Here is a 12,940-nt window from a genome sequence, read left to right as displayed (position 1 = left end):
TTTTCAAACCCTGCATTGCAATTTTCCCTTTTCTTTGTTTCAACTGCAAAGTGGCTTGCCATTCGTTCATAGTAACTATAGTAAAATGTACCAACATGTGACTTATCTTGTACATCTGTAAGCATTCTGTAATCCAGGAATGAGATATACTATTAAATGATTTTAAGCAATCTATTCATGCCACCCTGAGATTCCTGTTCTTTTACATTTCTCCATTACGGCTTTGTTTAACAAAAGATGATTCCTTGTTCCATATGAATCTCTCTTATCCCCTTCTGCTCTAAGGCCATAATTGGATTTTTAGCCAAATGACTGTATACTCTATCTGCATCAATTCTTGTATATAACTAATATGTTGTTGGGAGAGAGGTTAATTGGTTGATACTTCTTAAGATGGTTTTCAGGTTCATGTTTAAGTATGAATATTGTTTTCCCCCATCATTATTCAGTCCAGTGTCATTTCAGGGTGCACATATAACTAGTTTTTACTCAAGGCTAAAGCATAGTGCAAAGATGTCAATACCTTTAACCAAAGGCTAGGTGCAGCATCTGGAGCTGGCATGTTCCAAGAGGGACCCTTGCATAACTTTATCTTTACTTCAGTTGCAGTTACTCTATTTCAGTCCATATATTCTATATCAGAATGTCTTCATTGTTCTTTACTTTCTTATGCCTTCAACATCCTTATTGTGTTCACCTTGGCCCTCATAGATGTTTCTCCAGAACACATTAATTCCTGCTATTTTTGATGGTGTCTGAAGTTTTGCTATTTTCTTTCCTAGCTCCTTGTAGAATTTTTTGGGTCATCTTTAATCTGCTTATTTTGTATCCTTTCTTTATATTTCTCACCGTTATCTTTAGAGTTTTTTGGCCTGCACAGATATTATAATGTATTGTTAGAGATAGTGTAACTAAAATCCTGATATATTTTGATGTTGTCTTTTTGTTCACCTCATTCACTTTTCTTATAGTTTAGATTAATTTCCTTTTCTGTATTTTTCAAATAATGCTACTCCTTTTCTTAACTGTTTCACAAAAGTTTGTAGTCAGTGCTTCCATTGTGGTGATCTTTGTCAGCCTTTATTTTCCTTTGCTAAATTATGCTTTGTTAATAGTACATTGTCTGTTATTAGTTTCACTGTAAAGTAATGTATTCTGTTAATTTCTATTATATCACATGGGTCTCCCTTTATTACACCAATTACTTTATTAATCTGATTGGTTTATTTTTTACCAATCAAAGTCTTAATCACTTTTGGCAGCCTCTGTCTCTCATACATATCATCATATTTATGCATTTCTATCAAATCCAGCAGATCTTCCATTAAATTGTTTTCTTCATGGTTGACAGCTTATTCTACATTTTCCTAATCTTTCTGCATCTGCATGTGAATATCTTGTTTTTTTTTTTTTTGAATAATTATGAAATTTTGTTTCATTTTGTTCATTGCTTCATAGGTCCATAGGTTTTTGCTAGGCTAATGACCACAAGGGCCTTTTTAACCCTAGCCATGCATCCCAAATCTCTGACAAGTGCTGATACCCTTAACAAGTGTAAGCCTGGGGATGGGAGATGGACCATTTACAGGTTATCCATTTGCATTAGAGACACAGGTGTCAAACAAGGCATGGATTTCTGGTTGCATATCTAACTGTCTAAGTTGCACTTGAATGGGGTTAGGGAGGAACTCTACTTCACATAGATGGAGAGCCTGTTCCAGAGATAAGGTAGTCTCTGGGATACATACCTATCTCTCAAGCAGGTCCTATTTATATCACAGGCAAGGTTTAAGTTTCTAGAATGGATAATTCTGGTGCTGTTTGTTTTGTGGATATGCAGGAGGTCCAACAGAGTGGGGTCTGACAATGCCCTTTATACCAGGCATATATCTCCCCTCAACAGCCTGTAGGAGACAGAATATAGGGACAGGGCCTTGAGGCAGTCTGCATATGACATATTATTTACACCATGTATTCTTTTAGTGAGGAACCTCTGCCTGGTAGAGGTACCTACCAAAGAGTGCATTGTACTCAATGATAGGTCTGATGAATGCTGAATACAGTGGAACAATGACTTCCTTGAACTTAGATGCCATACCTTTGCTAATAAGTTGTGCAACATAGAAAGATTTCCTCACCACTGTAGACTTGTGATGATCAAAGGCTAGATTACTGTATATGTGTGTCCCTAAGTCCATGACTATTGGGTCATCTCTAAGGCATGTGTTGTCAATACGATAGTTACCAGGAATGGATGATTTCCCAAAGGATACTATTATGTATTTATTGCAATTTAGTCTTCGTCCATGGCTCTGACACCAGTTATTTGTCTGTGTTAGCCCCTCCTGGAGAATATTTTTGTCAGTGTGAGATTTAATGACAGCTCCTAATTTACAATCATCTGCAAATTTAGTCAGTCAGAGACCACTGACCATGGCCTTGACTTCTGAGAAGTAAATGCCAAAAAGGAGCATTCCAAGAACTGATCCCTGAGGGACTCCACTTGTGACTGGCCTCTTTGTAGAGATGGACTCCCCGGTTCTAACTTCCTGGGTCCTGTCTGTGAGTCAGTTGGCTACCCACTGGATGACAAATGGGTTTGTACCGGGTCCCTATTAAATTATCAAATGTTTCAAAGTTTGAATGTCATATGGTCGACATCATATGATCGAACTTTGAAAAGTTCGAAGGTGAAAGGCAATGGCTCCATACACGCAGAGTGGGAAAATTTCCCTTTTCTGCATTGAAGTGCGGTCTTGGAGTTGGTATATTTAAATGGGGGTGTGTGGGGGGTGCGGGGGGCTTGCTCCCCTGCTCAGAGTGTAAGGTAAGTGTGTTTTTTTTTTTTATGTTTTTATTATATATTCGAAGATTCAAGTTTCGCTCATATGTTGTCGGACAAATGAGGTGTGAAATTTTGAAGCTTTGAATATATAATACAGACCGGTTTGTACCTAACCTCTTGAGTTTGTCAACAATGCCCGAGTGGGGTATTGTGTCAAATGCATTGGCCAGGTCAAGGATAGGCAGTGTGAACGATTTTTCCCTCATCCATTGCTTTGGTGACCTTCTCAAAGAAGTCCACCAGGTTAAGTAGGCATGATCTGCCCTTGACAAAACCAAACTGAGTTGGGTCCAGTGTCTGGAGGTTTACTATATCCCTATTGATCATCTCCATGATAATTCTTTCCATGGCTTTACATATAAGACTAGTGAGACTTATGGTTCTGTAGTTTCTAGGGTCTGTACATGGTCCACCTTTGTGCAGAGGGATGACTGTTGCCTTCTTCCATTTATGAGGCATGAAACCTTTTTGGAGGCTACAGTTAAATAGTAATTCCAGAGGCCCTGATAGGTCATGTTTCATGCTATTTAGAAAGCATCCTGGGATATTGTCTGGACCCATTGATGCAGTGTTCTTGGTCAGAGAGATCATTAAGGACCTTTTCCTTAGTGATAGCAGATGGAGTTATATTTGATGATATTTTCTGAAGGAAGATTGAGGGGGAGAGAGGAGTAAAACTGGAGCTGAATTTATCAGCCAGGAGGTTTTCTATATATTCTGGCTCAGTATAGGTGGCCCCATTTACAATGAGTTCTGCACACAATTAAGTATTGCTTTTGAGGTTGCTAACATAGCTAAAGAATGGTCTGTGGTTGTCCTTGGCCTGGGAGGCCAAACTTACCCCAAAGTTGGTTTTGCTAGACTTTATTTGTCCTCTGAGTTGTTTATTTAGTTTGATGAGTGCTTTTATCCTTCTGGGTGCTGCACCTCCTAATATTTGCCATGATTTTCTTTCTCCTGATTGATCTGATTGATTTTGTGATTCTACCAGAGTGACTTGTTTTTTTAGTTAGTTCTGTACTTCTTCCTGGTGGGTACAGCTGCCTCTGTGCAGCTATTAACACACTTGTATAGTGTTTCTGTGAACAGCTCTGCATATGCAGAAGTGTTCTCAGAGTTTATAGGGGCTTGAAATTTTGCCAGGTTCTCACTTAATAGCAGGAGGTTAGCCTTAGAATAGTTTCTGAATATTCCCGGTTGAGCTGGGGGTCCAGGTTTTATTTTTACTTCAAAGGAGACCATTTTGTGGTCTGACCTTACCAGGGAAGTCATTACAATATGCACTGTGCAGCAGTCTCCCATATTAGTGAGGACCAGATCCAGTATGGTTGCACCCCTGGTTGGTGTATTGAATATCTGGTCCAGGGAATTTGTGTTTACAAAATCTGGGAATCTCTGTGCATGTACATTTGATGTCATATAGGATTCCCAGTTAATAGTGGGGTAATTAAAGTCACCCATGAATATGGTATTGGGTTGGATGGTTAGTGTTTAAATAAGTTTAAATACATGGTATGGGTTTCCTGGGTCATAGAGGGGACCTATAGCTTGCAAGGAAGTGGCATTGTATTTTACCTATGGTGATTTGAACATGGAACAGCTCAAGTGCATTGTCCTGTTTGACCAGCCATGAAGTATATTTATTTTTGATATAAATAGAGAAACCTCCACCTTTAGTCTTTGCCTGTGAAGTAGCTGGTCTAAATGTGTAAAAGGCATTATAACCTTGCACTTTTGGTGTGCTCTCCGTGGCTTTAAACCACATCTCAGAGACAGCACAGACATCAGCATTCTCAAGGGTAAAAAGAACTTCCAAGGAGTGTAGTTTTTTGTTTAGGCTCCTAGCATTGAGCAGTAATACCTTTAGATTTTCTTGGTTTTGATTTGCTATGTCAGAAGTACTTTCAGTTTGGCATTGCCTAAAAAAGTCAGTATGGGGTAAGACAATGTTTTAGCTAATATTCAAAAGCCTAGAGGGAAGAGGTGCAGACCATCTCTGGCAAAGCAGCATTGTCTGTTGACTATCTCCTTCCATGCTGACAAATATTGCACCCCCTTAGAATGGCACCAGAAACTAATCCAATTATTGGTCAGTCATGTTTTGTTTGTATTGTGGCATCATCCTTGGAGAAGATAATATGCTGCTCAATGCTAGGTTTGTACCAGCCTGAGACACATATTCTGACAGTTCTATGATATCTCTTTTCATATAGTCTCCGGAGGTACATAGTTCATAGGTGTTCATAGGTTAGTACTAGGCTAACTGCCCTTGTAAGCCATTTTAAGCCTAGCCAGTTATCCCCTGTGAGATTCAAACCCTGTACCTTGTGTTTGTAAGGCAAACACCTTAACCATTAGGCCACCCTCCCAACTAATAAAGGCTAATTGCCCTTGTGGACCATTTTAAGCCTAGCCAATTACCCCATGTGAGAATCAAACCCTGCACTTTGTGTCTGCAAGGTAAACACCTTAACCATTCTGCCATCCTTAGAAGAACAGTTAATACAAATGCTGGACATTATTGAGTAAAGGAGTACTATTAAGGCTGAGACTGAGAACAGGAATATAAATGGATTAATTTATTTACAGCCAATGAAATTCCAGGGCTGAATGGGAAAATTAGTATAAAAAAAAGAAGAAAATTATGTTATGCACTTAGTTCACTTAATAAAAATCAAACTGTAAAATATAACTATAAAATACGTGCTCCAAAATAATCAAACAGAAAATAGCAGGTAGTCCACAACTGAGTTAAAAATGAAATATCCTTTACTGAAACATACAAACAAGCAATTGATTTGTGAGGGTCTTTCATGGTTTTGCTTAGTTTGTCTGCCACTGGTTTGCTCTTACAAAAAGTAATGTGCTTGGGGATTAAGGAATGCTGAAAAGCTAACTCCCACATGTTCATAACCATCCTACATATTGGTCACAGGCTTGTGCTACTAGCTTGTTGATGTAGCACATTGCTAATTTATTTATTTATTTATTATTTATTTATTTATTTAAATTTGTTGACCGGGAGTGTCCGACTGGACATAGGTCCATTTTCAGCGGAGGCCCAGGGAGAAAAGCTCCACAGTAACATAAACAGACAGTAGTTACATTGGATTACATAGCGATTAACAATTTAACATAGCAAATAGGAAATTATGTGCTTTGGTCTGTCTGAAAAATGTATAGACCTTGCAACTTTACCCTTACAGGAATGCCCTCCAAAGGAACGCTGAGGTGCCTTTAGATACAGAGTGGCTAGGAAGTTGAGGATGTAGGAACTGGCACCAATATCCAAAACTACACCAAAGCACTATACAAGCTTTTATACAGATGCATGGAATCAGGAATACCCAACATGACTAAATCATCCTCCGCAAGGAAGAGTAAACCTGTCTGGTGGACATCTGAAATAAATAAACTCTATAACAAAAGGAAAAAAATTGCTGTCTTAAGACCAAGAAGGAGCAGGTGCTCAATTGGAAGCAATGTCTCCTTAGCCTGAACAAGCAAATAAGAGCACTAGTGAAATCTTTCAAAGCAAACTTCGGGTCCAAATTGGCCACATCTAACATCTCAGGTCATTTACTCCCACATGGACTATGACAAAGTCATGTTGGTAATTGTGGTCCAATGACCTTTGTGCATGTGTAATATGGTGGATCCTAGCCCCTGATAAGCAACTGACCGTAACTTTCTCCTTACTCAGCCTGGTGATAGAGACAACAGGGTGTCTCATGATGGTGTCTCCAATGACTAGAATGTTGGATTTTGTGTTGACTTGCCTTATCAGCTTAGAGGTAGAGGCTCCATGAGATGTAGTTTTATGTGTTGATGTGTGTGTTGTTTTGAAAGTTTGTGTTTGGGGCTGCTGAGGGTATTTCTTATATGTACTTTGTCTAGGAGGTCTTTGTGGTTTAGGAAGGTTATATGTAAGTGCCTCAGTATATATTTGTTTAAATGTCTGCTTTGAATTTTGCATTATGGGTGCAGCATGTGTACTACTGGCAACCTTATTGACATTAGGAGCACTTTTTGTGAGAGCTTTGCCTCCAGTGATGTTATGTAAATAAATCTTTCACATATCTATCAGTTTGTTTGAGAATTAACTGGTTGTCAGTAAACATGAGGCAATTTCTAAATTGCCTCAGGATGCCAATATCCAGCAAGCCAGTAACAGAGAGTGTAAGAAGTTCATATCCATGGCAACAGACAGTTTTTATTGATTAGACTGTTGGAGTGAGAATATCAATCACTGTCAGGAGTTTCTGATTTGCAGCTATGTGGAGAGTGTTTGTCACTGCCAACTAGTTGTCCTGTGTGCAGCTAGATATTGGAGAAAAATCAATTGTGATTTACAGCAAAAATGTCATTCAAGGTGTCTGAGTCTGTACAGAGCACTGTCAAACTCTTCAGGAGATTCTAATATGTAGACTGTGAAAATTTAAGGATGAACTATTTAGCCAGATATTCTGAAGTTAGAAACAAATTAAGTAGTACTTACTGAAAACAAAGAATTAGCTTGTCAAGAATGATGAAAAGATGGGAGTTGCATGAATGGCTACTGCCTGGCTGCTACTAATGCTGGTCTCACCAAAGCTTCACTCTGTTGGTATACAATACTCCTTTGCTTCTTCTCTCACTAGAAACAAAATGTTAGCACCAATCTCAAGAAGAGAAGCAGGCCACAGCCTGTGTGGTGATCCACAGACTTGTCTCAGATGATGCAAGGGTCTGTAGGCTCGTAGCCTTTTTCTGGTAGATGCCTCGAATAGCAACCAGACCAATCAAGTATGTTAAGCACAGACACTTACTCTCCAACCAGAAACAGTTAGGAATCAATGCACTCTGCTCCTACTCTCACCAGGATCAGAATATAAACACAGATTCCAAGCTGTCACCTATAACGCATTTATTAGGCTTTCTGGTGATCAGCCGTCTCCACGAAATAATGTTACTGTACTCCTTCTCTCACCAGGAGAAAACAAAAGCACTAATCCCAAGAGGAATACTGAGAAGAAGAATGAGGGCTCTACAGTAACTAGTGGTCTTGCAATAGATGCTTAAAAGTAAGATAAAAAAATGGTTTATCCTAAACACTGCAATGTGCACTAAGCACTTATACATGAAAGTGGGTAACTTAAGTTTTAGCTGTAAAAAAAGTGAAGATTTTATTTGCTTTCAGCATTTAACTAAATTAATGGATGATTTTCTCTACTACTACTATACTACCTCCTTTGTTACTTCTTTAAGCTGTACCTTTATTAATAAACCACCTTTGTGAAGTACCATTTGCATATGGGATTCCCATTCATATCTTTTTTCTTCATTCAGCTGCTTACTTGTCACTACATTAAATTTCCTGGTTACTATACTCTGTTTTGTAATATTTGCAATGGACCCTGTAAGTTTGCAGAATCTGATGAGTTACACCGATCAGTGCAACACTTGTGGATAACATTGCAATATGGTTATATACCACAATTAATTCAGCACACAACAGAGTACTGCAGTTCCAACAGTGCATTATAGAAATGCACAAATAATCTTTAAGTATAAGAAATAGTTGTCCAATAGCACTGTACATTACCAAGCAAATGGAAAGATATCACAAATCATGACTCCTGATAGTTCTTTAGAAAGATAAAATCTGTAGTTCTTTAAAAAGGTAAACCCTGAGATTCATGAAGCTCGGCACAAGGATGGCATTAGCCTTCCGCCGGCCATGCAGTGTAGAGATGGCACAGCAGCACCACATGTTTATTAATGAAGGCGCACTGCAGTAATAGCCACATGCATAGGAAATGTGTACAAGTGCAGGGGACATGTCCAGGCACTGCAATGAGGCGTGAACATGTCGGCTGCATACGTGCAACCTAAAATGCTGACTAGTACAGCCTGCCTCTAATAGTAATCACTCCTGTCAGTGTCCGCGGATACAGAAATGTATGCAAAGAATACAAGAGATAATTGTGAACACCACAATAAGAAGTAAACACAAAGGCACGTAGCTGAATATTGAGTGCCCATCCCTCGAACAAAGATATTTAAAACCCTGTGCCCGTATTCCATTGTAGTGTTGCTAGTTATACCAGGTGGAAGTGAAATGCATCATGTTAGGGCACCGCCAATTGCCAAGCCTAGCCCAATGGTTTGGGTTACCACCTGTCCTACATTGTGAGAGACAGTCCCTCTCTAGGCAGGTGTGTCTATATCAAAACCATAATAAATGTGAAATGTCCTGCGATAGTAGGACATAATTATGTCCCATATGTTATGTAATAGTCCCATACAGTATGTATGTCCGTATATAAAATACCTATATGTTACAAGAAATAAGCAACTACACCGCTACAACAATAAAAGATTATATGTAGGCATAAAACTAAAGTACTATCCATTGTAATGACCATGGTTATGTGTTGGCCTGTAAACTCAGATGTGTGCCATGAAAATGTCCCATCCAGATCATATGAAAAGGTGGCAACCCTACCAATGGTCAGAGCATTCACCCAATATCTGCCCATTCGCTGTACAAGTAAACCTTGTCAGGATGGCCCATAGATGAATGGGTATTACCCGGGTCTACCTACCATGTCATGAAAGACAAGTATTTGCGAGTACCTATGTGCGTGAAGTGCAGCATGTGGATGATCTGAAATGTTAGTGTAGACCTCACAACCATATTGGTCCTAGAGATATGTAGTGTACGCAATGTGTTCTGTTGACTGTGCCATGGGCCATCAACTAGAGAAGGGATGAATGTTGTCTGTGGAATATGGGGGTGGGGGGTGACGGGTAATGTAATAATTCACCAATGGGAGACTGGGTTGGATGCACAACAGGTGAACTGGAGGTCTTCGAGGGAGTGGTGGGTGAATCAGGAAGATAACCAAAGAACAAATATACACATCCGCAATACAATCCCACAAACATGTGAACATTAAAATGTGCAATACACATGTACAGAAATGTTACCGGCACATACCCACATAATGGTCTGGCCTGAACTGAGCCATACAACCCCAGCACACCTGGATACATAATTAAATACCCATCATCCCCTTCACAGCACACCACGCCCCCTTCCTGAACATCCACCAAAACCAGACATACTCGGGCTGCTAGATAGGAGCAGCCATATCTGCACATAGTGACCCCTACCGATATCTAGTAGGCAGTCTCTCACTAAGCAGTCTCAGAATTGCAAACTATGTATCCCTTGCATGTATAACCCTACCTCACAGCCATAAAGCAAAGAAGGTCATCGGTCCCCACATTATTTTGGATATCCCTCATGGGATATGTATCTGTTCTAAACAATAGACTTGGATTCACGACACAATGTCCAGTCCTGTATACATCTGGACACAAGTCGTATGAGCAGTAGTTGTCCACAAGACGGCTCAGCCTCCAGCCGGTCTGCAGAACCTACAGACCGGGATTAAACACCGGACTGTGATGCATGTCTCCCCACGTGCATTATCGAGAATATATACCTTATACATTTGCATAGTGGCAGTTGGATATAGGGTGCTTAAGGCGCTTAAAACAGACATAAGTAGAGTTACCACCTGCCCCACCTTGTGAGGAATTAAACACCTGACAGTGATGCATGTCTCCCCACGTGCATTATCTGGAATATATACCTTATACATTCGCATAGTGGCAGCCAGATATAGGGTGCTTAAGGTGCTATAAAGCAGACGTAAGTAGGGTTACCACCTGCCCCACCTTGTGAGGGACAGTCCCTTTTTGGGCAGTTGTGTCCAGACCAAATATAATACAATGGCAAATGTCCTGTGATTGTAGGAAATATGTCCCATATTTCATATAACAGTTGCATAAAACAGTTATTTATGTAAAATACTCAAAGTTACAAGAAACAGATTAAGCAACTAAACCGCTACAAGAATAACCTTTCATTTAGGCAAATAAGTAAAGTTCTAACCTTTGGACTCACTGTGGGTAAGTGTCAGCCTGTGAAATCTGGTGTGTCCCAAAAATGCCCTGCTTTGGCTATATGAAAAGGTGGCAACCCAAGACGTAAGCGGATATGCAAGCGTGTATGCGCGACAGTAGGTGGCAGTGATTCAACGGTATGGGAACTATAAATGAGCATGTAGGTGTATATGCATGTGTATGTACAGACCGATACATACACACACACACACACACACACACACACACCCACAGATATATATATATATATATATATATATATATATATATATATATATATATATAGATATAGATAAATAAATATATATATATATATATATATATATATATATATATATATATATATATATATATATATATAAAGAATGAACATGGTTACAATATAGGAAATCCCCGTAATAGTTATATATCAGGATGGCCATAGGTGAGCACACCTCTACATTCCCAACCACAGGTAGGACACTAAAAGTAGAACAAACAATCTCCCCTTGCTAAGTCAGACTTTCAACTAGGTACAGGGCAGTCCCGGTCCCCAGACGGACAAGCCTAAACCCAGAAGACCATGTGAAAACCCTGACAATCAAACCCACGTATGTGCCAGGGCTATAGGCTTTGGAGGTCTGAATATTCTCAGAGTGAGTCAACATGCGGCACGAGTCCAAAGCATTAGGGAATAGGGAATGGTGCATGAGTAGTAGTGCATTTTTCCCAGCAGGAAAATGGATGCCTGCTGTGTAAGTCAAGTGATGAGGCGAGTGTTCGGGTAACTATGCACCATGGGTATACATATAAATGAGGCAGAACACCAATAGTGTAGTGGTTAGAGCATCCGCCTAACGAAAAGGCATTCATGGTTCAAGGTCGAGAATAGCACATATAATTTTCCTTGTGGAATTAATGTTGCTCTGCTGTAAAGCCGACATTTAAACATATAAAGGTGAACGTGTGTATCGCATGGGACTATTAACCAGATCCTTTCAATCAAAGTGGCATGGTCATAATGTATAAGGCACAAATAAGCACAAATAAGTGACAGTAAACATATGTAACGCACAGTAAGCATAGGTGAGTGCACCTGCGCAGGTGTAAGCAGCTCTCAGCATACGAAATGTATGTTTGTATGTACAGATGTAATATATACACACACACACACACACACACACACACACACATATGTGTGCATAGATATATATATCTACATACATGAGAAATATATATATATATATATATATATATATATATATATATATATATATAAAGAATGGACGTTGTAACAGTAAAGCATACACAAGGGATATGAAGGGAATCAAGAGCAATGTTGGTATTATAAAGTGCTTACAGCATATGTCATACAAAGCTGCCCAGGAGTGAGCAGAGCACCACTACTCACACCACAGGCAGGGTTTTACCAGTGGGAGTAACATAGTTGAAATGCTAGGTCTATTTTACACAGAGACGTAATGTAGTCCCATGCTGGGACCTCCAAAAATTGGAAAGCCCAAATGGCCATATTCCATAACCTCAGGAAAGGCACGTATGTGCAAATATACATGGCGGGAGACCCTGTGAATACACAAGGTGGGACAGAATGTGTGTAGGGCCCCAAAAGCTATGTTGAGGGAAATATGTAAAGGTGTGTCATGGCTGCGATAACAAGTGGATAATGGATGTTACGCATGTAAATTTAACACGGGTGGGGTGGAGGAACTATGGGTATGCAATTATGGATCCGGGCGTGCCAGGGTTGGATGGGCCAGTTCTAATGGACCACCCCGTGGAGGTTAGCTAGGTCGTAATAGGTGTATATGCATACTCACATGCAGACAACAATATATGTTGAAGTACAAATTCTGTAACACATGCATTCAATTTGTTCACATAAATAATAGTAATGTGCCCATACAAACATCGACAGTAGATGGAATAATAGGCTGTGCAGAAGAGGGACAGGTCGAATCACACTATCACATTCCAATTACAATCGGTAATCCGTACATGAACATATAGCGACGTCTGTCCACTGTATAACGTGCTTCATACTGATTACAAGATAACTGGAGTGTTTCAGTGTTATAATGAATAAGGTACTAGTATGCTGGTGAAGCTTATAAACACCATTACACATGTGTAAGTGCATAT

This window comes from Protopterus annectens, chromosome 1.part0, assembly GCF_019279795.1.
Source record: "Protopterus annectens isolate FY-2018-M chromosome 1.part0, PAN1.0, whole genome shotgun sequence".
Taxonomy (NCBI): domain Eukaryota; kingdom Metazoa; phylum Chordata; order Ceratodontiformes; family Protopteridae; genus Protopterus; species Protopterus annectens.
Note: the sequence above shows the minus strand (reverse complement) of the source record.